This window comes from Nicotiana tabacum, chromosome 19 (genome assembly GCF_000715075.1).
Source record: "Nicotiana tabacum cultivar K326 chromosome 19, ASM71507v2, whole genome shotgun sequence".
NCBI lineage: Eukaryota > Viridiplantae > Streptophyta > Magnoliopsida > Solanales > Solanaceae > Nicotiana > Nicotiana tabacum.
The window spans coordinates 37,397,482-37,421,191 of record NC_134098.1 but is presented as its reverse complement, the minus strand read 5'-3'; the positions used below and the strand labels follow the sequence as shown (position 1 = coordinate 37,421,191).

Genomic DNA, 23,710 nt, shown 5'->3' with positions numbered 1-23,710 from the left:
AGTGGGAACTTTATTAAGTAAGTATGTTGTTGCTTCCAAAGCATATCCTCATAAATTTATTAGAAGATCAGTGAACCCCATCATAGATCTCATCATATCTAATAAGGTTCGATTTTCTCCTTTTAGATACATCATTGTGTTGTGGTGTTCCTGGAGGTGTACACTGTGAGAGAATCCTATTCTCTTTGAGATACCTAGTAAAATTTTTATTAAGATATTCTCCACCTCTATTAGACCTTAGTACTTTGATACTTTTACCAGTCTGTTTCTCAACTTCACTACGGAACCTTTTGAACATTTTAAAAGATTCAGATTTGTGTTTCATAAGATACACAAATCTATATCTTGACATATCATCAGTGAAGGTGATGAAGTAAGAATATCTACCTCTAGCTTGAATTTTCATGGGCTCACAAACATCTGTATGAATTAGTCCCAATAATTCAGAAGCTCTTTCTCCACTTTCAGTAAATGGAGATTTAGTCATTTTTCCTTTGAGACAAGATTCACAAGTTGGATATGATTCAAATTCATACTTGTCAAGGTACCCTTCCTTGTACAACTTGTTAATTCTTTTTTCTCCAATATGACCAAGCCTACAATGCCAAAGGTATGCATGATTTACTTGATCATCTCTTTTCCTCTTAAGACTAGAAACATGCATAATCGAATTTTCATTCACATTAGGTAAGACATAAACATCATGTTGGAGATAGCCATTCATATATAAATCATCACCATAATAAATAGAGCAAATATCATTGCCTATGTTAATGCGAAACCCACGCTTGTCCAACATAGAAGCTGAAATTATGTTCGAAACAAATTTAGAAATATAATAACAATCATCTAGCATAAGTACTTTTCCTGAAGGCATTATTAAAGAAATTGATCCTATAGCTATGGTTGCAACTTTTGCACCATTTTCAACTTATAGATTAACTTCTCCTTTCTTTAGTCTCCTAGTTATCTTGAATCCTTGCATCATATTGCAGATGTTATAATCACTGCTAGTATCTAATACCCACAGTAAAAAAATAGTAATAGCTAAAGAAATCTTGAAAATATTTTTCATTAATATCTCACCTTGTTTCTTGTCCTTTAGAGTTGCAAGATACTCCTTGCAGTTTCTCTTCCAATGCCCTTTCTTCTTACAGTGAAAATATTCAACATCATATACTGACTGCAAGATCAAATCTTTAGAAAGCTCTTTACCAAGATTGTACCCCAACTTCTTATGTTCTTCGGTAAGAACAATTACATGATTGACATGGGGTCCAACTGGAGAGTTTTCAGTGTCCAACTGTGTATCAACCATCTTCTTAAGATATTCAATAATTGCAGTTGGATCCATATTCTGATATTTCCTCTGGAATTCAAAACTCATAGAAACGATAATGATGTGTTTAATAGCAAGGCACTCTTCCAAGTGTTTCTGATAAACCTTGGTGCCTTGAACATCATTCTTTGGTGGGATTATCTTGCAGGATTATCGAGCACATCAATGAGCTTTTCATGCATGAAAATAATTCTCAAATTTTTATACTGCTCATCAAAGTTTGGTCCTACCAACTTGTTGGTCTTAAGTATTTCACGCAGTGATATAACAGACATATTGAGAAATCTAAAATATGGAAAAGAAAAGACAATAATATAAAAACATATTTACATATATCATAAAGACATGGACTTTTATCTAAATGATATTTCCACAAATTATTTTAAAGTATTTACCCTCATTATAGTTTAAGAAATCTCTATTTTTGTTAGTGGAGTAAAGGAATCCTTTAACAATATGCATGAGCCCCTTGGAAGTCAAGTCGTTTCTCACATATATTTTAAAGGTAGGTACTCTTACCAATTGTATCCCCATACAATATCCTTAAATAGCTCTATGTCAAATAATCCCCTGGTATTCAGGTCGATTCTATTGCCATAGTTGAGTTCAACCATCATTAATTGTTATTAGTCCAGGCGTCTAGTATAAAATTAAATAATTCTTTCAATCCATGCATCTAATGCAATAAATAATTTTTAACATATTCTCGAACTATAAGTCTCCTGGTTGTCAGGCCGCTCCTTATAAACAAGAAATAAATAAAATTATTTATTTTGATGGATAACTTTACAAAAAAATATCTTATATTTTATTATTTAAGAACTCAAATTTTAGTAAGAGGGAACTATTACTAAAATAATTTTTAATAACATAAAGATCAAATCTTTTATAGCACATAAATTTATGTCAAGTTGTCTTCATGCTTAATCATAAATTAATTTACATCACATGTAATAAATAATTCAAAATTATGTAATGAACAAGCGCGTGACATAAAAATTAAATTCAACATCTTCTTACATGTTTATCTTATATATCATATAAAAATAATTCATGTCGGAAAACTATTACTCCTCCCGTTTTAATTTATGTGAATCTATTTTCTTTTTAGTCCGTGCCAAAAAGAATGACCCCTTTTTTTATTTGGAAACAATTTACCTTTATGTAATGATTTATAGCCACACAATATATATGTGCCTCATTTTACACCACAAATTCAAAAGTCTTCACTCTTTTCTTAAACTTCGTACCCAGTCAAATATGCTCACATAAATTGAAATAGAGGGAGTATTAATTAACATCTCATGAACGAATAACAATTAAAATAATAGTAGAATCCAATATCCTATTATAGATTACCATCGTATCTAATACAAAAATTTCAAATTCAAGTTACGAACTATCTTAATAGTTTAACTTATATGTATACATATTTTATTAATAATATAATTATATTAATTTATATGCATTCAAACAATTTGACAATTGCACAAGACACATGTATTATGGTTTGAACTCTTCAAATATAATCTTAAAATATTTCGTAAATAAAGTTTAGACACAATAAATCACGGCTCTGATACCACTGAAGGATTGCATATATTTGTTCGTAACACGTAGTAGAATACAATAACAATCCTAGGAAGATCTTTTCGTGTTTAAAATTTATTCACATGTCAAAGATCGGATCAAAGACGTACTTGGTGAAGAGAGTCTCGTTTCAAAATTTCATCGATAGTGCGAAGATTCTATACGTATCCACACCGAGACCGATCCTTGCTATCAACTCTTTGATCAATGAACCCGCGAACAAATTGAATGAAAATATTGTGTTAAAAGTTTTCTCAAAAATCTCAACTCAAAATAAAAGAACAAGAAACACTTTTCTTGTAATTGTATTTTCTCTCTTGACTTTGTATTGTATTCTCACTTTCACAAAGTGATTTTCTTTTCAAAAATTAATTCGGTAAATTTTCTCCATCACCCTTTATATAGTATCACCTCTAAACTCTTTTCCTATTTGATTGAGGTAATAATTTACTTAGGATAAAAGTTCATTCCAAAAATAAACCTTACCCGAAATTTTATGGAAAATTAGAATCCCATCTCAATGGGAAGATCCCGACACGTCCTTATGGACATTCTCATTAAATCCAATTCCCAGTTATATTACTTTGCCCACAAGTCCTTTCATGCACTTTATACGTAAAGATCCAATTCTAAATTGGATTTGATTTAAAAGTCTTTCATTAATATTTTACATGCATACCTTATATAAGTAAATATTAATTATATATATCATATATATATTTCAACTAAGAGATATATTTAAATTTTCTATTCCGAATAGAAAATTTTAATTCGTTCACAATATTAATTATAGTCTCTATGCTAGCAAACAGTATAATAATATTTCATTTGGACTAATATTTTAATTTATTTGACTAATTAAATTCTCTAATTTAATTACCAAACAATAAAGTAATTAATCATTTAGCAAAGATTAGAACACTTGTTAGTGTGCGATCCCATAGGTTCAATATTAAGCCGGTAATAAATTGATCGTATCAATATACTAATCAAGGGTGACGTCTAGTAACACTCCTTAACGACCGTATAGAATAAAATATATAATTTACTCTCAAGAACCAGTAGAAGAATAATATAGTAATTCCTTCTGTCTTTATAGCCCTGGGTCACCCTAAGATATGGTTCAACTGTCAAATCCTGATAGGCGACCAACTATGTGTTCATGTCAAATATAACCGACCATTGAATGACCTAAGAAACTCTTTTCTTCTTTCATTCAATTGCCCTTGCCAAGGTCTTAGTTTGGTCGTTTATAATTCATGACAACATGGAGCTTAAACTCATTATCAAGAGTTGACAGATGGAATCTTGATCAATCATTAATTCTACAAGCATTTAACTATACCCAATATCCTTTCAACTATCGCCCTAGGGCCATAGGTGTCTAGTATCAAAGCACAATAAATAACTTGTCAATTACTATGACGAGCTCAGGTCAAAGGAAACTCTTAAATCACATTCTTCAAGAGAATATCCTATTGATAGTTTATGGTAATTCTAACCATTAGGAATTATCCAATGAGTCGATTCAATTATCATATCTCTATATGCATCATCTATCTATGTGATTTAGTCAATGAGATCAACTAATCTTTATCCAATAAAGACGATAACATAAATATTGATCTAACCGGATTACTAATGTCCTCCAAATTAATAATCCTATGACCAAGAACAAATTTAGATTAAATTATACGAAACTTCATGTGATGACCCAAAAGGTCATCTTATATTTTAGAACTCGAATCTGCATTTTTAAGCCTTAAAAATCTCATTTTACCCCTCTCGATTTACGTGCGCAGTCCGGGCAGGTTTCGAGAAAGCTTTTATGTTGAAAATTGATGAAAATAAGAATTTATTCCTTAAAAAGTTAATTTTATTTGATTTCGGTGAACATTTTTAGTAAACGGGCCCGAATCCGTATTTTAACGGTTTTGGTGGGTCCGTATCGAATTATGGGACATGTGCGTATGCCCGAAATCGAATTCGGAGGTCCCTATCTTGAGTTATGAATTTTTGATAAAAATTAAAAGTCTAAATTTTTTTTTTTAAGAATTGATTGATGTTTGGCATTGTTAGTATCGGGTCCGTATTTTTGTTTTGGAGCCCGGTACAGGTCCGTTATGATATTTAAGACTTGTCTTTAAAATTTGGTGAGAAGCGAAGTCGATTTGACGTGATTCGGACGTCCAGTTGAGAAGATAGGAATTTTAAAAGTGTTCTTGAGAATTTCATTTGATTTGGTGTTAAATTCGTAGTTCTAGGTGTTATTTTGGCGATTTGATCGCGCGAGCAAATTCGTATGATATTTTTAGACTTGTGTGCATGTTTGGTTTGGAGCCCCGAGGGCTCGGGTGAGTTTCGGGTAGGTCACGAGATGTTTTGGACTTTGAAAAATCTGGTATTTTGCTGCAACAGGTGTTCTGGCAGGTCCTTCTTCGCGTTCGCGAAGGTACTCTTGCGTACGCGAAGAGCAAACTGGGCAGCTGAAGTTTTCTTCTTCGCGAACGCGAAGCGATGGGGGCGTTACCCTTCGCGAACGCGACCAGCTCCTCGCGAACGCGTAGTGTTAAGCACACCTGGGGTGGGTTGGTCGTTCCTTCATCGCGAATGCGAGCAAATCGCCAAAATAACACCTAGAACTACGAATTCAGCACCAAATCAAATGAAATTCTCAAGAACACTTTCAAAATTCCTATCTTCTCAACTGGACCTCCGAATCACGTCAAATCAACTCCGTTTTCATCAAATTTTTCAGACAAGTCTTAAATATCATAACAAATTTGTACCGGACTCCAGAACCAAAATACAGACCCGGTACTAATAATGCCAAACATCAATCAATTCTTAAAATAAATAAATAAATAAATAATTTTTAGACTTTTAATTTTTATCAAAAATTCATAACTCAAGTTAGGGACCTCCGAATTCGATTCCGGGCATACGCCCATGTCCCATAATTCGATACGGACCCACCGGGACCGTCAAAATATGGATCCGGGCCCGTTTACCAAAAATGTTGACCGAAGTCAAATAAAATCAACTTTTTAAGGTATAAATTCTTATTTTCATTAATTTTCAACATAAAAGCTTCTCGAAAATCTACCCGGACTGCGCACGTAAATCGAAAAGAGTTTATTATTATGATATTCCGTACTTATTATATTTTATCTTAGTTAATTATTGTTAATTACTGAATGAGAATAAGGAATTGGTTTAATGATTCTCTAACGTTGGCTTGCCTAGAAAATGAAATGTTAGGCGCTATCACGGTCCCGTCGGTGGGAAATTTTGGGTCGTGACACTTTACTCTCATTATCATGATCTCCATCACAATGTCAAGTCTCAAAATTTAATCAAGGACCTTATCAAGTTAATCAAACAATTAATAATAACTATGATAAAAGAATATCAGATGCCATATATTTTATATCAAATAACATTCACAAAATACGTTCAAATCATCAAAAATATGAGATTGGATCTAGAGCATATCTACTATATCCCTTATTATACAGGGAGTATCATTTTTCAATTGCCATGAATTCTGCAATTAACTTACGTTAATATTTAAGACTTGGTTTAATTTGTGTTACTTAACAATTTAGTTTCATTTGTGCAGATGTATACATATGGAGTACCTCTGCTTTAGAGTGACAAACAAGAGCATATTCTGATGCCTTGACATCATCTCCCATATGTACTGCTCCGACAGTTTGCAAGCTAAGATTATGGAACTGTTAACTATTGAGAAGGTTTCTAATTAATCTTAAAAAATAATAAGAATTTAAATTTATCTTGTGGTCAAAATATATTTTGTATAACTAAGATAATTTTATTCCCTTTATATTTGATCATGTGGTTGTTCGTGGAAAAAATCAATGTGAACTTTTATTAAAGTTCGGGCAAAAATAACTGATTATTAGAAAGTAGTATATCATGAAAGGCTCAAGGGTGAGTCCATTTTGGCTTATTATGCCATCGTACGAGGGTAAGTCATCGGGTTTGAGTCATGGTGCACCATGATGATGAGTTGGGTTCGAGTCCTAACTCATTATGACCTAATATGTCTTTATATGGGTAAGACATTGGGTTTGAGTCCCAATTCACCATATTGATGATTGAAGAAAAATGATGTATTTTTCATGAAAAAGCATGAAGTTTGTCCCTCTTGATTTGCTCCATTCTTGAAGTGAATGTGATAGCGATGCATAATAAGTCTACATGGAGACAAGTGATTGGCCAATGAACGTGTGTCACGATCAAAAATCTAAACCATCGTGATGACACCTAACTCAACCCGCTAGGTAAGCCAATTAACAAAATAACATAATATAATAACACTGATGTGAATCAAAGATGAGATAACTGAATTTTATACAACTCCCCAAGGACTGGTAGTGCAAATCACGAGCTTCTAAGATTTAGAATTTACAAAGCTGGTATGAAAATAAAGTACATCATCTGTTTGAACTATACAGGAACAAATTAAAATTCTAAAGCTACCAAGATCAACTGGCAGCTATGACCGAAATACAGGTACATCTTCAAATCCAGCTCCCGTCGTGCACAACAACATCAACATCCAACATCTGCACGCAAGCTGCAGAAGTGTAGTATGAGTACAACCGATCCTATATACTCAATAAGTAACAAACCTAACCTTAGGTTGAAAGTGGTGACGAGCTGGGACAAGGGCCAGGGTACAACTCAAATAACCAACAACAGTTCATAACACAATATGATAAAGATGGAACAAGAAATAATTCAGCTGGTTCACAGCTACGAAAAATAGGTATGCTTTTCAAGTATAACAGTAGATCCCAGTTCTTTCACCGAAAACCTCAAAAATATATGGATAAGTTTGAAAACTGTGATTTTCCCAAAAACCTTTCAACAATAAACAAGATGTTTCATTTTCAGATAACATGAGAAAAATACATCTATATGGCTACATTTCAATATATAGGTGAAATCTTGAATGTCACCTAAACTGGGTAGCATGAGAAAATGTATCTCTATGCTTGTATCTCAAGTACACATGTCAAATGTAATGCATCTCAATGATGAACTCATGTACTCACTCAAAGAGACTCAATCTCACTGTCTCGTATTCTCACTCATTGTAACGACCTGTCGTTTTGAGTATTACAGCTCCATTTCCCCATTTACTGCTTATCCTGTGTTCAATTATAATTATGTGACTTGTTGGGAAAGTTTCAAAATGAATTGGAACACTTAGTTCCAAGATTTAAAGTTTAAGTTAAAATAGTTGACCGGATATTGACTTATGTATAAATAACTCAGGAATAGAGTTTTGATGATTCCAATAGCTCCGTATGGTAATTTTGGACTTAGGAGTGTATCCGAAAAATTATTTGGAAGTCCGTAGTTAAATTTGGCTTGAAATGGCAAAAATAGGAAATTTGAAGTTGGGAAGTTTGACCGGGAGTTGACTTTTTGCTATCGGGGTTGGAATTCAATTCTGAAAATTAGAATAAGTCCGTTATGTTATTTATGACTTGTGTGCAAAATTTGAGATCAATCGGACGTGATTTGATAGGTTTCAGCATCGAATGTAGAAGTTGAAATTTGTTAGTTTTTATTAGGCTTGAATTAAGGTGTGATTCATGATTTTAGCATTGTTTGATATGATTTGAGGCTTTGACTAAGTTCGTATAATATTTTAGGACTTGTTGGTGTAATTGGTTGAGGCCATGTGGGGCCTCGGGTGAGTTTCAGATGGTTAACGGATCAAATTTGGACTTAGAACAAAGCTGGAAAATTGCTGCCTACTGATGCAATCGCACCTGCAGAAATTATCTCGCAGGTGCGAGCACGCAGAAGCGCTGGGATCGCAGGTGCGAGCTCGCGACATTGACTTGGTAAAGGCTGGGATTGCAGATGCGCATGGCTGACCGCAGAAGCGGTTACGCATCTGCGAAGGTGTGACCACAAAAGCAAAAAATGAAGGGGCAAGCTGCTTCGCAGAAGCGGACAACTTCTTCGCAGAAGCAAGACCGCAAAAGCGGACTCTTGTCCACAGGAGCGAAGGCAATCACAAAAGCGGATGAATTACTGTAGAAGTGGTTGCGCAGAAGTGGCTAAAAATTCCGCAGGTGCGGAACCTCTGGACAGTGTACAAAAACATAGCGTTCCGAGTTTTGCCATTTTTTGGTCATTTCCAACACGGGTTGAGGCGATATTTGAGCGAGAATTCACGAGAAAACATGAGGTAAGTCACTTATGATCATTGGTAGTGAATAATATTAAATTATCATTAATTATTCTGACTAGATTACGTATTTTTGAGGTGTAATTCGAGAATTTGGGCCCAGGGATTTAAAAATAAGTTTTGAGGATTTGAAGGTCGACTTTATGTCAGAATTTGGTAAATTTGGTATGATTGGACTCGTGGTTGAATGGGCGTTTATATTCTGTAACGTTTGTCAGATTTCGAGACGTGGGCCCTACTGATGAATTTTTAGTTGAATTTCGGATTTTTATTGGAAAATATAGTATTTTCATATGGAATTGATTCCTATAATTTGTGTTGACTGTATCGAATTAATTATGACTAGATTTGAGGCATTTAGAGGCCGATTCGCGAGGCAAAGGCATATTGGAATAAAGAACTTGCACGGTTTGAGGTACGTAACACTTCTAAACTTAGTTTTGAGGGTATAAATCCCTGAATTACGTGTTATGTGAATTGTATGGAGGTGAAGCACATGCTAGGTGACGGGCGTGTGGGCATGCACCATAGCAATTGTGACTTAATTGATTCCGTGGAGTTGCATAATCAAATACTCATGTCATTATCCACATATCCTCCATGTGTTAGAGGAAATTGAGCTGAGACTTATGTTAAAGATCATGTTTAGGCTACGTGCCGATATTTTTGGGATCCATTGAGGTCTTAGTGCTATTGAATTACTTGTTTGAATTTACAATTTTGTACTCAGTCACATCTATCATTTACATATCATATCTCAGTCTTTGTTGTCATTCATTGATACACCATATCATCGTGTGGCGTTGATTTTTATGTCATTGAGAGCCCGAGAGACTGGAGATTTTGACTGATATTTATGGGATCGGGCTGCACGTCGCAGTATATTTTTATTTATTTAATCCTGGATCTGGCTATTATAGCGCTTGGGCTGAAGGAGCCCCTCCGCAATCTGCACCCCCTACAGTGGGCTCGTTTGATTTTATATTGAGGGATGGATCTTCCCTGGGCATGGATCTTGCCTGAAGCATTTTATATTGAGGGATGGATCTTCCCTGGGTATGGATCTTGCCCAAAGCATTTATATTGAGGGATGGATCTTCCCTGGACATGGATCTTGTCCGAGTCATTTATATTTGGGAATGGATCTTCCCATGGCTGGATTGGCCTTATACAGTACTGAGTGACTGACTGTTAGTTGATATATATATATATTTGGGATGGACACACACACATATGGGATGGATCTTCCCTGGGATGGATTGGCCATATATAGTACTGAGTGATTGAGTATTTTGAGATTTTGAGTATGCGAGGTTTCCACTGAAGTGCGTCACATATAGTATGTACATTGGTATATAGATATAGAGATGTCATATTCCTCATATCATGCAGTATTGATCTATTTTACTTGTACTGATTTTAACTGTTGAACTTGAAAGTACGCCTATATTTCTATACCGTTATTTATATACTGGATTGTGCCTGCGGAGCTCGTCACTAGTTTCAGTCCAAAGGTTAGTCACGACACTTACAGAGTACATGGGGTCGGTTATACTTATACTACACTCTGCACTTTGTGTGCAGATCCAGGTACTTCCGGATACGGCGGTCGCTAGATTTCAGAGTTTCATTTGTTGGAGACTATCGAGGTAGCTTCTCGGCGTCCGTAGACCTTGACTCTCTTTCCTTTCAGTTATTTGTACTGTTCTACATTTTCACACAGTGTTTGTATTAGTCAGACTATGTTATCATTTAGATGCTCATGTATTCAGTTACACCGAGTTTTGGGAGTGTATTTATATTAGTATTTGTGGGATTTTCTATTAAATTTAAATATTATGTTTTTCAAACTTAAAAGATTATAGTGTTTTATTGAGGTTATCGGCTTGCCTAGTATTGAGATAGGCGCCATCACGATATGCAGATTTTGGGTCGTGACAAGTTGGTATCAGAGCCTAGGTTACATAGGTCTCACGAGTCATGAGTAGGTTTAGTAGAGTTTTGCGGATCAGTATAGAGACGTCTGTACTTATCTTCAAGAGGCTGCCGAACCCTTAGGAAAATTTCACATTCTTGTATTCTGTCGTGCGAATTTGTTGATTCCGAAAACTAAATTTTTGTTATTCTATTCTCTCACAGATGGTGAGGACACGTACTACCAGATTGGACGGTCAGCCACCAGTGCCACCAGTTAGGACCACGAGAGGTCGGGGCCGTGGCAGAAGCCGGGTCCGTGGTAGAGGTCAAGGTGTAGCTCGCACAGCAGTTGGAGCAGCACCTGTAGAACCACCAGTTGCTCCAGCTCAGGAGTAGGTTCCAGATATAGTCGAGCCGGTGGGACCATCTCAGGCACCATCTGTGCCTATTGTGATTCCAGGCCTTCAGGAGGCTTTAGCCCAGATATTGATTGTTTGCACTGGCCTTGTTCAGGTGGTTTTGGCTTAGGCCGCACCAGCCACTTCTCAGGTCGGGGAAGGTACTCATACCCCTGCCGCCCGTACTCCAGAGCAGGTAGTGTAGGGACTTCAGATACCGGGGGCACTACCAGTCCAGCCGGTTACAGCTGCTCAAGCCTAGGTGGATCCTATTATGAATGACGAGGAGCAGAAGAGATTAAAGAGGTTTGGGAGACTCCATCCTCCAACTTTCAATAGAACCGAGTCAGAGGATGTGATAAGTGGGGATTTTGACTACTTATTAGCTTTCGTTTTAGTCTAAAAGCATTGAATGGTGTTTCCGAAACTGATGAAATGTGCAAAATTGCAGGAATGTAGGAAGTTGGACTCCCGAGATAAAATTCGACTAAAAAAGGAGTAATCTAAACACAAGGCAATAAAAGGCACAAAAGCTCACAAAGTGCGGACCGCAGAATTACATCTGCGGCCGCAAACAATGAAGAAAATCCAAGCAGGCTTTCTAGCAAACTTCGGACCGCACAGGAATTGTGCGGCCGCTAATGACGAGCTGGAGATTAACTTTAGAGGATGTGCAAATTTCCAAAGTCCAAGTTCCTCAAAATTGCAGACCGCACAAGAATTGTGCGGCCGCAGAAGACCAGATTGCGGCCGCAGTGATAAATCTGCGAACCACAGAAACATTGCCTCGCAACCGCAGTTAAGAATTGTGCGGCTACAGAATCCCAGCTCCTGCAATATGATGAATTGTGCGGACCGCACATAGAATTGTGCGGCCGCAGAACCTCCCGAAGGGCATATTTTCTGAAATTTCCAACCTTATATAAATAGACGAGTTTCACAAATTAGGTTAACTTTTGTCATCAGAAAGTCCTGCGGCCGTTTTTCTTTGCCTCTTTTGGAAGTTTTCTATATTTTGGAGTATTTTACTATAGATTTTATCATTTTAACTTTACAATATGAGTTTAATTTGTATTTCTTCTTCTATTTCTTCAATTTTAAGCATGAGTAGCTAGATTCTTACTAGGGTTGTGACTCAACCCTAGTGTGTAAACCTTATGGGTATGTATCTAATTTAGTACCTGTTTATGATTAGGTATTTATTATTTAGCCATGTTCATGCTTTAATTTCTGAAATTAAAGGTTGCAAACATTGGTTCATAACTAATTGACTTAGTCTCTACTTGAGAAAGAGAGACTTAGTCTAGGAAAACTTGGCTAACAAGAAGTTGGGTCAATCGAGAGATTGATTAGCCCAATTGAAGGGTTCAACCTAGAGATAGTAATAACCCAACTTGAGCTCTTATCAACCATTTTGTGTGATACCCATTTAGACTTGAGAAAGCCAAACTGGGCAATTGAGAGTCGATAGCTATAATACACCCCGATCAACAAAACAATCATTAAGGTTTATATCCCATTAGGCGAACACCTAGGCGATGGTCATAGCCCTAGTCCTTTTTACAAACGTGAAAAACAACAAAAACAATTATCCTAGTCTTATTCCTTTACTTTACAATCTTTAGTTTTAAAATAGAAATAGAAACAACACCAATTTGTGGAAGTGCAAATTAAGATAGTTCAAATTCACTCACTAGAATATATACTCCTAACTCCCTGTGGATTCGATCCCGACTCTTTGTTGGGTTACTATAATTGCAATTGACCGATTTATACCTTGTATTGAGGTGTGCATTGTGCGTGATAGGTCAATTTTTGGTGCCGTTGCTGGGGAATTAAAAATGGTGTTAGCTATATATTTGAGTGTGTTTTTGGAATATCTTCTTTTCCTTCCGTGTTACTAATGTGTTGGGAAATTGTAGGTGCAACCCTGGAAAACAATGAGCTCAGAAACATTGCTTTCGGGGATGTGGACGTTGAGGATGATCAAATGGATGAGGTTCCTCTTGAACCTCAAGCCAATAGACGAGGTAGAGTGCCTCATGACAATGTGCCTGCTCCACCCCCACCTCCACCAAGAGCGGCTCCACACCAAACCGAACTCGCCCATCCTTTTGGGCACAGGGATGCGAGAACCAATCCGAGTAATCAACCGCTTTTTTTTGAATCTGCCTCAAGCAAGCCACCCCAACCCTACCGCCAAAAAGCCGTCCGTATAGTGCAGGAGCACTCACATTTTATTGCTTACTCTTTCACTTTCATTTCTAAATCCGGCTCGCTCCCGGCTATGGTTTGGATCTTTCGCCTGCTTAGAAGTGGATTCGAACCACTGACACAAGGATTTTCAGTCCTTTGCTCTAACCAGCTGAGCTACCTGAACCACTTTCCTAAAGTCTGTTTTCTTCATCGAATAACGCCCTACCTTACCACTTGACTAGTAAGGGAAAAGCCCTTTACTAAACTAAGAAAATAGAATAGATAGGCTTTTTTCGCTTGTTCGTCATCCATATCCATCACTGTCAGGGGTAAGCGCATCCGTACAGACTAGACTCCTTTAAATGAAAAAAAGGCTTCTTGTCAGTAAATACCCCCTTCTCATCAACGTATTTTTAGCATTAATGAAGGGTGGAAGATACCACGCTGTGGATCCAAGCACAGGAAGTTTAGGAGGTGTCATCGTCAATCACGTAAGATAAGAAGTGACCTCAATCTTCAGATCGTATGTATGGCACACAGACGAATCTTGCCGATGACTCTTCACAAGTAGGCGCGACGTCGATTTGAAAAGCAAGCAAGATGCTTATTATCTTATCTTTATCTACTTAAAGACTCTGCTTGTACGAGTCTTAAGTGATTCCAGGGCTGGGATCATGAACGGAGTTCAATCACCTTCCACCCCCAACTAGAAAGAGTTCCCTTTCGGCCAGGATAAATAGCCGAGTTCAAAGGAGAGAGTTATCTCGCGCCACTAGGTATTCTCTACCTAGCCACCTGTCTCGCTTTCGGGTAGAGGTAGGCTCTTGCAAGATGCAAGATGCTTAAAGCCTTTCGAGTTGCTGTCGCTCATTCTTTCGTTGTTTCTAGCTTGCGGTCACTCGTCTCTTTGTTGCTAGACGAGGCTTTTCCTTCGCTCATGTCGCTTGCTGGTCACTCTGATTCTTTATTGGTTGCCAGCCGGTCGCTAGTCCGCCTCACTCTTGATTGGTTTGAAGGCTTTTTTAGCAGCGTAAGCAGAAGACTGTTGAAAGTTGATGAAGGCTAGACAATGTATAGCACTCTGTTAGCGAAGCCCCCTACTACGAATGAGAATGAACAAACTCGGTCTAGCGCAAAAGGAGAGAAGAATAAGCAAAATGGATCAGAGCAATTAGCGAGACTCAGAGTGATTGCAAGCTATGCTCACTCGGCAAGTGCAAAATCAGAGTGAGTCAAGCGAGAGGGAAGCTAGTGAGAGAGAATCCAAGTGAGCTAGCAAGAATGAGGACTATACCAACAATCAAGGCGATAGAGAGGGCACTCAGTCGTCAGTCTAGCGACTCTACCGCCCAACAAGCAACTGAACTCGCTAATCAGAGACTGAGACGGACACAAGCTCAGTCATTTCATAAGGAAAAGACAAAGGAAGAAGGCGACTGGAAAAAAGAATAATGAGAGGTCGTCACAACTAGCTAGAATGAGCAAGCACAGAGCAACTCGACAGCGACAGGCGAGCAGTATAAGCCCTTCTCCTGCCTGGGATGGGGCAGGGACATCCCTCTCTGTAAGGTGGGAAGGAGCGATTCACGACAAGGAAGGAATAAAGAAAATCAGACTAGTCGTACGAAGGCGGAAAGGAGGGGAAGGTCACCCGAGAGGTTCGGTTGCTTGACTTCATAGAAGGGGCTTTGGCTATTCATTCCCCTTTTTGTTTTGAAAGAAGTAGGCCTAACCTAACTATGACTAAGGTAAGGAGCTATTCATAGGGTCGATTCCTGGTTCACCACTCATTCCCGAGCCCGAGAAAGCACTTCGTTTTAGGTTAGCTGTACTTACTTGTCGTGTACCAGCACGTTTTTGTAGACGGATTTGAGGGCATTTAGCTAGCCTATATCTCCATCTCCGCTCTTCTTGCTCCACCAATAAGCTCCCGTAGCAATAGTAGCCCCTGTGTTAGCATCTTAGGAAGCCGTGATATGATAAACATAAGCATCTCCGTCCATGTGAGGCCGGCGATATGGATGAAATGTATACCCGTCCGTGGTAGGAATCGATCCAAGGGCTACTTTCAGGCTCTACTAAGAGAATTCTGAATTCCCGGCTCTTAGTCATCGCTCTGTGAAGGAGTGGGCGAATAAAGATCCGGCAAAGGCAGAGCTAGCGCACGGGAGGTGACACCAACCACACTCCTGGCTAGGCGCACTCTCGTCGATCCACCACAAAGGTTAACGACGTATTCGACCGAGTTTGGAAGAAAAGAAAGGGGCAGCACATTATCCATGTGCAAATGGAGATGCGGTCCGGTTCGAGCATATCCTCTCCATATCTCGCCAGATTCTTCGATTGCATACCTATCAGCAGTAGGAGATCCTGTTCCCACTCGAGAGCTTGTAGTTGCGGATCTGGAAGATCTCTAAGGTGGAGTTGATCCCACGGACGCAGAGAGCGTCAGAGCCGATTCACTAAGTCAATTAGACAGTTAAAGAACCTCCCCATCAGTGGAAACTCTTTATCCAGTCGATGAAGATCCCGAAACAGAGTCCCTAGTTCACAAGCCTGTTCCATAGCTAGCCCGGGTTGAACCATACTCCGTGGAAGCACACGTTTTGGGGCAGACAAATAGATCAGGTCGAATAATCCGTTCCAGTTCCTGCTACCCCTCTTGCCGCTCGGCATGAATGAAGTTGAATACCCGATCTTCTCGGACAGAGCTTAGTCCTCTTCCCTGCTTTCCTTTCTTTTTTGTTATATTAGCGGAAGACTTAATCCTTAGAATTAGAAAGAGAGAAAAAGTACACGACAAAAATACAGAGCTAACCTCAGCAATGGAGGAAGGAAGAGCAAGACTACTAAAAGTACTCGACAGACAAGAGTGCCGACTAAATAGAAAATATGGTATGGCAAGATTTTCAATAAGCGAGTGAATACCCGGTAGCATTGATTGAATGGGGTCATGGGAGAGAATTCATTTGATGAAGGAGAAAGTCCTTCGAAGGAAGAAGTTTCCGACCTATCCTCGATCTCTTTCTCGATGGGGAAAATAGCTAAATGGTAAGAAGGAAGTGGCCTCAGTGGAAGATGAGGGTTAGATCTTCTTTAGCTTAGCTGGGAAGAAAGAGTTTGATATAATTAATCTGCTTTCCTTGGCGAGCTCACTGGAACTCTTTTCATCAGGGTAGAGGGAAGAAGGTCTTCAAAAGGCATCAGTGGGCTTCAAAGAGTTAGCCGGCTCAAAGCGTAGAGCGCTTTAGGATCAGATCTGTACTGGGTTAGGCTTTGGATAGTTGGATAGATCGCCTTAAGGCTATAAAGGCCATTCAAGGGCAGGCGAGCGAATTCTATCTATGCCTAAGATGAGGAAGAAAATAAGCAGATTTTGGCTTGGCATTACTATTGTCGCACCAGTCTTCCTTCCTTTTTAGTAGCCGAAGGTGAGAAGGAAGAGCTCACTCTTCCCGTAGGCAGTTTCATTCCTAACTGTTCAAGCCTTTAGATCTGTCTTTGACAGAGATTTTACTTTCTAGTCAAAGGGGCTTTACCTGATGGATAGAATCTTCTTGCAAGAGGTTTTATGTAAATCAAACTTCCTTGCTGTCTTATAGGTCCCTCTTCTCTTGCTGATTTAGAACTCGAGGAGGAGAGAGGCTCTTCTGACTAAAGCAAAAAAGGGGTGAGCTTGAGAGTTGATCTTCTTTCAGCTGAGAGAGATGCTAGCATTGAATGAAGGTGATTCGCCAGTATTTGGAATAAAGAACCTTCTATAATGAAGAGTAGGATGTGAGGGAAGTCTAGTCGACTAAGAGAAGAGAAAGAGGAATGTACCTACCAATCCAATAAGGAGATAGAGTGGAAGAGAAGGGAACCTTATTCTTAGTCAAAGTCTATTCAATATACCCCCATAGTCTAGTGGTTAGGACACCTCTCTTTCAAGGAGGCGGCGGGGATTCGAATTCCCCTGGGGGTATGGGTTCTACGAAAGGAAGTTGATCACGGAGAGAAGGGCCTTTGTCTGGTTCAGTTTCACTCTGAAGAATGTCCTTTTATCTTCCTATTCCATTCTTCCTATCCTACAGGAAAGAAAGCTCTTAGCGCACAAAGTGAAGGTAGGCCTTCTTTTCTTTCAATACTAGCTAGTAGTGAAGACTCTTCTTGCTCACCTTTCTGGGATAGTTTCCATCATCTTCCTTAGTTAGCCGACGCCTCTCTCTTCTCCTTTCTTTACAGAAGCGGATTCGAAAGCGCAAACAAAGCAGCAAGAAGAAAGCCTAAAGGCACAATCAAGGGAAGGCTCGGACAGCTGCCAAAGGGCTTCCCTTAGGGGACCTATTATACCACTTCCCGGAATAGAAGACAAGAAGGAGGTTTGACATCACTCGTGACACAAGAAGGTCAGCTCACCAAAGGGGGGAAGAAAGGTCAGCACTTGAGAGGCTTGCTTCGCTCAAAGGTGGGAAGAAAGGTCAGCACTTGAGAGGCTTGCTTCGGTAGGAGTCAAAAAGAAAAGGCTCAAGAAGGAACTGCACTCGAAGAATGGAAAGGCAGGCTGCGAAGGCGCTAATACGATTGTTCTCGAAGCAAAGGCCCATACAATTACCTTTTCCTTATATAAATAATAAATAATAATAAATATGCCCTTTGATCGCTACAAGTATGTAGCCACGTAAACGAAAAGAAGGCAAGGTGCCTTTCCCTTTTCCCTTTTTCTGCCTTACCTCTTACTGAAGTGAAACAACTGACCGTTGTCTACCTTTGATTCTGTCTTCCGGGTGAAGGTCCTGCGGAGGTCTTTTTTAGTGATCAAAATTGATTAGGGAAAGTGACCCATGATGAAAGGAGCTATTGATCTGAGTGGTTTTCTATTTATATTTGAAAAGCAAGGTAGGTTAGTTAACGAAAGGATAAGGTGAGGCTGGAATGGGATATAGTAAGTGTGCCACGAGTGCTCCCTTCTAAGGCTTCTGCTTCTCTCTAATAACGAGAAAATGACTCTTTCAGAAAGCAAAGCTACAACTCTTCAGTCTAAGCTATCTAAGCTAGAACTTAAGGCCGACCTCTTTTCCAGGGATACCCCACTTCCCGGTCTAGCTTCACTAACTGTATTCACAGCTTTCCAGATCTCGGAACCAGATCTACTTTCTCATCGGCATTCTCTAAATGAATTACGTTATGGTCTTGAACTCTCGATATATCATATGTAATAAATGATCGAGGTTGTCTTTTCGGAAGAGGTGGGTGGGAGTTGGGCAAGGCAAGAAAGTAACAATCATACCCGATATTCAGAGCGCCGGAGATAGAAGCGGCGGCAGCCATAAAGTGGAGAATTTCCATCCATTTGCTGTCTCCTTCTCTATCGCTCCGTGGGGTCAACATTACGAAATTAGCCAGGTTCAGTTCTGACTATAGCTGCAACCTATCTCATATTTGGCCGCCCTCGATCACAAACTAGAAATTTGATAAGATAAAGTAAAGAAAGAATTTCGGGCTAGGTTCAAGGTATACCAGTTGATTGAAAAAGAAACTCTACTTTCAAGATTCAAGATTAGGTAAGTGTTCAGTGTACTAAGGTACAAGATCGAAAAAAAAGCGCGGATAGCAAATTCCTTAGGCTAGATAGAATGGTGGTTGTAAATTACTAGGTAGCCATACAACACTCAGCCCAGGTAAGGCCCAAAAGCCCCATGCCTTTCTTGGTCGGACCAACCCAACCGGCGATTTCCGACAAGGAAGGAATAAAGAAAATAAGACTAGTCGTACGAAGGCGGAAATGAGGGGAAGGTAACCCGAGAGGTTCGGTTCGTCACATGAACTGAACGGTAATAGTCTATTACCCCTCTCACTTCGTTCGAGCTGAATTACATCCACCTTCTCCTTTTCGGAATCCATAACCACCAGTTGTAGCGGAGGAAGCAGCAGTCAGTCCTTTCTCCCGAGGTCCCGAACTGGATCTTTTCTTTCTCGGGCGCAGTAAAAAGAGATAGGGGGTTCTAGATAAATAGAGAAAGAAAGGAGGGCTACAACGCTGGCTAAACGATACCCGAATGGTGATAGACCCGCAACCCCCGCTACTTAACCAGTGCTTAGGGAATCGACTACTTCAAAGACTAGAAATCTAGCACAGAATAGCTACTTTACAGAATACGGATGTAGTACTGAACAGCTAATGGAAAGTTACGAGAGTAGATGGAAAGCGTATGAGATCTACGTGCTAAGAGATTTTTTCCACCTCAAGCCAAAGGAAATTAAACCTTTGCCGATAGACCAATCAATGGTGAAACAAGACCTGTAAGCACATAAACTTGATAGCCCTTGCTTTGGGAGGGAGTTTAGCAATAAAAGGATTAGGCCCTGAATGAAAGGCTTACTGAAAGTCTTATGCCTTAGGGTGAAAGACTCCAATCCACTCGATACAATACTGAGAAAACAAAAAATCCTTACAAGAAAAAGGATACTTTACATCGTAAAATGAACCAACAAAGAAAAATTCTTACTTGATAAAGGCGGGACTAATCTCTTTCGTGCGTTCTTCTGATCTCTCTGCTGTGGGTACCAGACCGGGTCTTAGTTCCTATTTTTTTAGTCATTAGTGCCTTTAGCTTTAAAATGAATCTCAGATGTCCGCTCACAAAAGTCATTTATCGAGGAAGATGAATTGAATGTGCAGCTTTTTCTTCTATAGCAGTCGATTTTTTCCCTCAATTCTCTTCCATGCCAGTGGGGTGATAAGTTTAGCCTATATGGGCTAAGTTCCAATAGCAAGGTCAACCATATTTTATTTTTTAGATTGCTAGGATGCCGATGGTAAAGAAATTCCAATCAAAGGTACCCTAACCTTATAGGATTTTGCCTTCAAACCTCAACTCAAAAGAGCTCCTTCTTGCTAACAGTCTTCGCTTTGAAAGCGGGAGAAGTGCCCGGCATACTTTTAGAAAGAAGGATATGGCAGGAGGAGCCAGTGAACTAGAATAAAATGACAAGTCCAGGTTATTAGGAATCCTTCTTCCACTTACTTAGGATTGGTCCTCTCTCTCAAGAAATAAATAAAACAAGTCTCAACTTGGAACTCTTTCAACTTCAGTCACTTCTGTTAAGCAATCCAGGTAAGCAAGCATAGCTAGATTAGGTTCTTCCTTCAAAAAAAGTCTCAACTTTCTCTCGGCTGAAGCTATCATTGGTATTCACCGACTTAACGGATCTTAATAGGGGCGAATCCACTGTCTTGAATGAGTCAAATTATCAGTGAGATTCTGATAATTTAAAAACTAAGGGCTGGTAAGGGTTCTATTCTAATCAGCACTGTATATTCTTGTAATCAAATGCTGACATAGCCAAATTATAACTGGAGAACCGTGGTTTGGGCCTACTTTCGGATCCAGGCCAAGGATCATATATTATATTTTTGGTTAGCGGATAGCCTTTTTCTAAGCCCACCCTCCAGTACTAGCCTTAGCAACGAGGCAGCAAAGAGAGAGCCTTTCCAGCATCTCGGGAATTGTTTGTCGCTTCGCATCTTGACGTTTTCTCCGCTCGGGAGAGGAAAGACCGGGAAGCATCTCCTGATCAAAAATTTGAATATTTTTTTATTTTGAGAAGGCTTCCGTCTACTAGTCAAGAAAATACGATTGAAGCCTCTCACAGGTCCTACCTTTATTTAGGAAACCGAAAGCTTTTATGAGACGGTAATTAAGTTCCGAAAGAAATGCTCAATTGTAGACAAAGTCTTATACATATGTGCACATCGTAAGAACACTTCTTCATTTGTTTGTGTTCCTACATAGGGATAATTGCTTGATTGAGAAACTTTTATATCATAATGAGATCAGAGAAAGAAGGTGGCACTACTTCAATGTGGAATGTCAAGTGTGAAGCTTTACCCAGACTGCTTTCGTGTTCAGTTGTCTACCGTACTTGATCAGTCAAGATTGATTCCTCCTTGTGTCATTATAAAATTAGAGAAGTGCATTCGAGAAGGAAAGATTGTATCATTTTGACCAGACAAAGCAACCTCGAATTTCTCAATCAGAAGCTGTGGACTAGCCCCATTGATAATCCAATTCCATCCGCTGTCTCTCTTCTCGCTACCATGTTGATAAAGAAAATTCGTATTTGAGAGAATCGTAAATAGAGGATTTTGTACAGCGCGGTGGCACCATCTATCCATGAGGAAGAGGTGTACATCCTTTAACAGTAGACTAGTTCCATAGTATGGTTAGTCACTCATGAATTCCTTCTCGAATCACTACTGGAATATAGCAACTAGAAAGAAAAGCTTGAAGCAAGTGGAAATGCGTCAAGGGCATTTTTTTCTTAATGGCAGTAGGAAAGCCTACTTGAGTAGTGCATTGGATCTACACTTGGTCAGCTTCATCGAGACTTCACATACGTAGATTGCCATGTTTATATCCGAACGAAAACACCTTACTAATGTTTTTGTTTCCAGACTGAAATCTTTAACTATAAGAAGGGAATCGATTAAAGCCAGATTACCGCCTATGGTACACTAAGAATTTAATACTCAATGAGAAAAGGTGTTAACTAAATAAAAAAATCCCGATTTCGATCATCTTTGATGCCTCCTCCATGCCGAGGTTCAGTCGCACCATATCTAGTTCTTGGTAATGCCATCTGTCCTTTTGCACCTCATCCGCCGTCTCCAATAAAATTAAAACTTATCTAAAGACTAGATGCTGTAGGGTACGTCTTAAAAGTGCTGCTCCACTACGTCGTGCCTTATGTCAAGAGGTGGTCGAGGTCAGTCTAGACCTACTCAGATAGCACTTCAGGTTACTTCCGAGGCACCCCCAGCCCAGCAGGGCCAGCAGCAGACTCAGAGATAGAGAGGTGGATCATCTCAGACAGGGTCATGTTCATGTTCTACTTGTGGCCGCACTCATCGTGGCGAGTGTTGGGGTACATCTCAAAGTTGCTACACTTGCAGAGAGGTTGGTCACATTACGAGGTTTTGCCCTCGAGATAGTGGTACTGGTCAGACAGGCACACAGCAGCAGGGTACTATGGTTACTGCACCTCCTCCAACATAGCCAGTTAGAGATGTTCCTCATGGTACTTAAGGTGGAATGGTCCAGGTCGGCTTTGTTAAAGTATATATACACATATACTTTATAGTGAGAGAGAAGATTCTCTAACACAGATAGAGATGGGACCATGAACGAATGAAAGGAATCACTACATAAGAATAGAGCCCTTTTTCTTCATTCACTTGGTATCGGATCTTTTCTAAATGAATCATTTGCCCTTCGACGGGAACTCCTACTACTTCTATCTACCTACGTCATTCTTTCTTTTATAAATCAAGCAATTTCCCGCGGTCAAGCCTAGTAGAGCTCTTAGTCCGGCAAGACTAGCAAAGATGCTATCAGGCCTAGTTACCATAAGAATGGAAGGGAAAGCGAAGGACAGAGACCATTTCACAAGAGCTTCAAGAAGAGTGAATTGAATTAGCCGCGGATGGCTAAACTGCAGGGATTTCTATTGTTGAGCCGGGTGAGCTAGGTTGCACTCGCCTTTTTGAATTGGCTATGCCGAAAGCGAGATCATCTAGTTCTACCGGATGGGCATAGGACCTTTTAACAACTCCTATGCATTTTCTTCCTACTATCATGTAGTAATGGCATAAACGTCCCCTACTGGAACCAGTCTTTATCCAATCCCTTTCTTGCCTCTTGAATCTTCGTATTTCCTGATACTTTCTCAGTAGCAGCTGGGTCCGAGATAGAATAGAAAGTTTGAGTTCAGTTCTTTCTTTCTTTGAAGGCCTTTGAAAGCCCCAAGACATATAGTTAGAATGGAACTGCCGTCTATTGTATAGGGCTACTATATTCATGGGTACTCGTCTACTAATGCCTAGCTACATCGGATTGACTACTACCCCGAGGACTCCGCTTCGATATCATCTAAAGAGTCAATGTTGATGGGCCTATCCTTTTTTCGAGTTCCCCAATCTTCTTTCTTCCCCTTACCTAAGACAGAAGGAGAAAGTAGCTCGTCAGGGAGTGGATGACCAAGCACAACAGAGTC

General features: G+C 39.4%; 2 non-coding genes across 2 annotated transcripts; one reads left to right on the top strand and one right to left on the bottom strand.

Moving 5' to 3' along the window:
- Positions 1-13,785: 13,785 nt before the first annotated feature.
- On the bottom strand, positions 13,786-13,859 carry TRNAF-GAA (transfer RNA phenylalanine (anticodon GAA)). The gene has a single exon. It is a non-coding gene; the product is annotated as a tRNA-Phe (tRNA).
- A 3,708-nt stretch (positions 13,860-17,567) lies between these two features.
- On the top strand, positions 17,568-17,639 carry TRNAE-UUC (transfer RNA glutamic acid (anticodon UUC)). Its single transcript has one exon. It is a non-coding gene; the product is annotated as a tRNA-Glu (tRNA).
- The last annotated feature ends 6,071 nt before the right edge of the window (positions 17,640-23,710 follow it).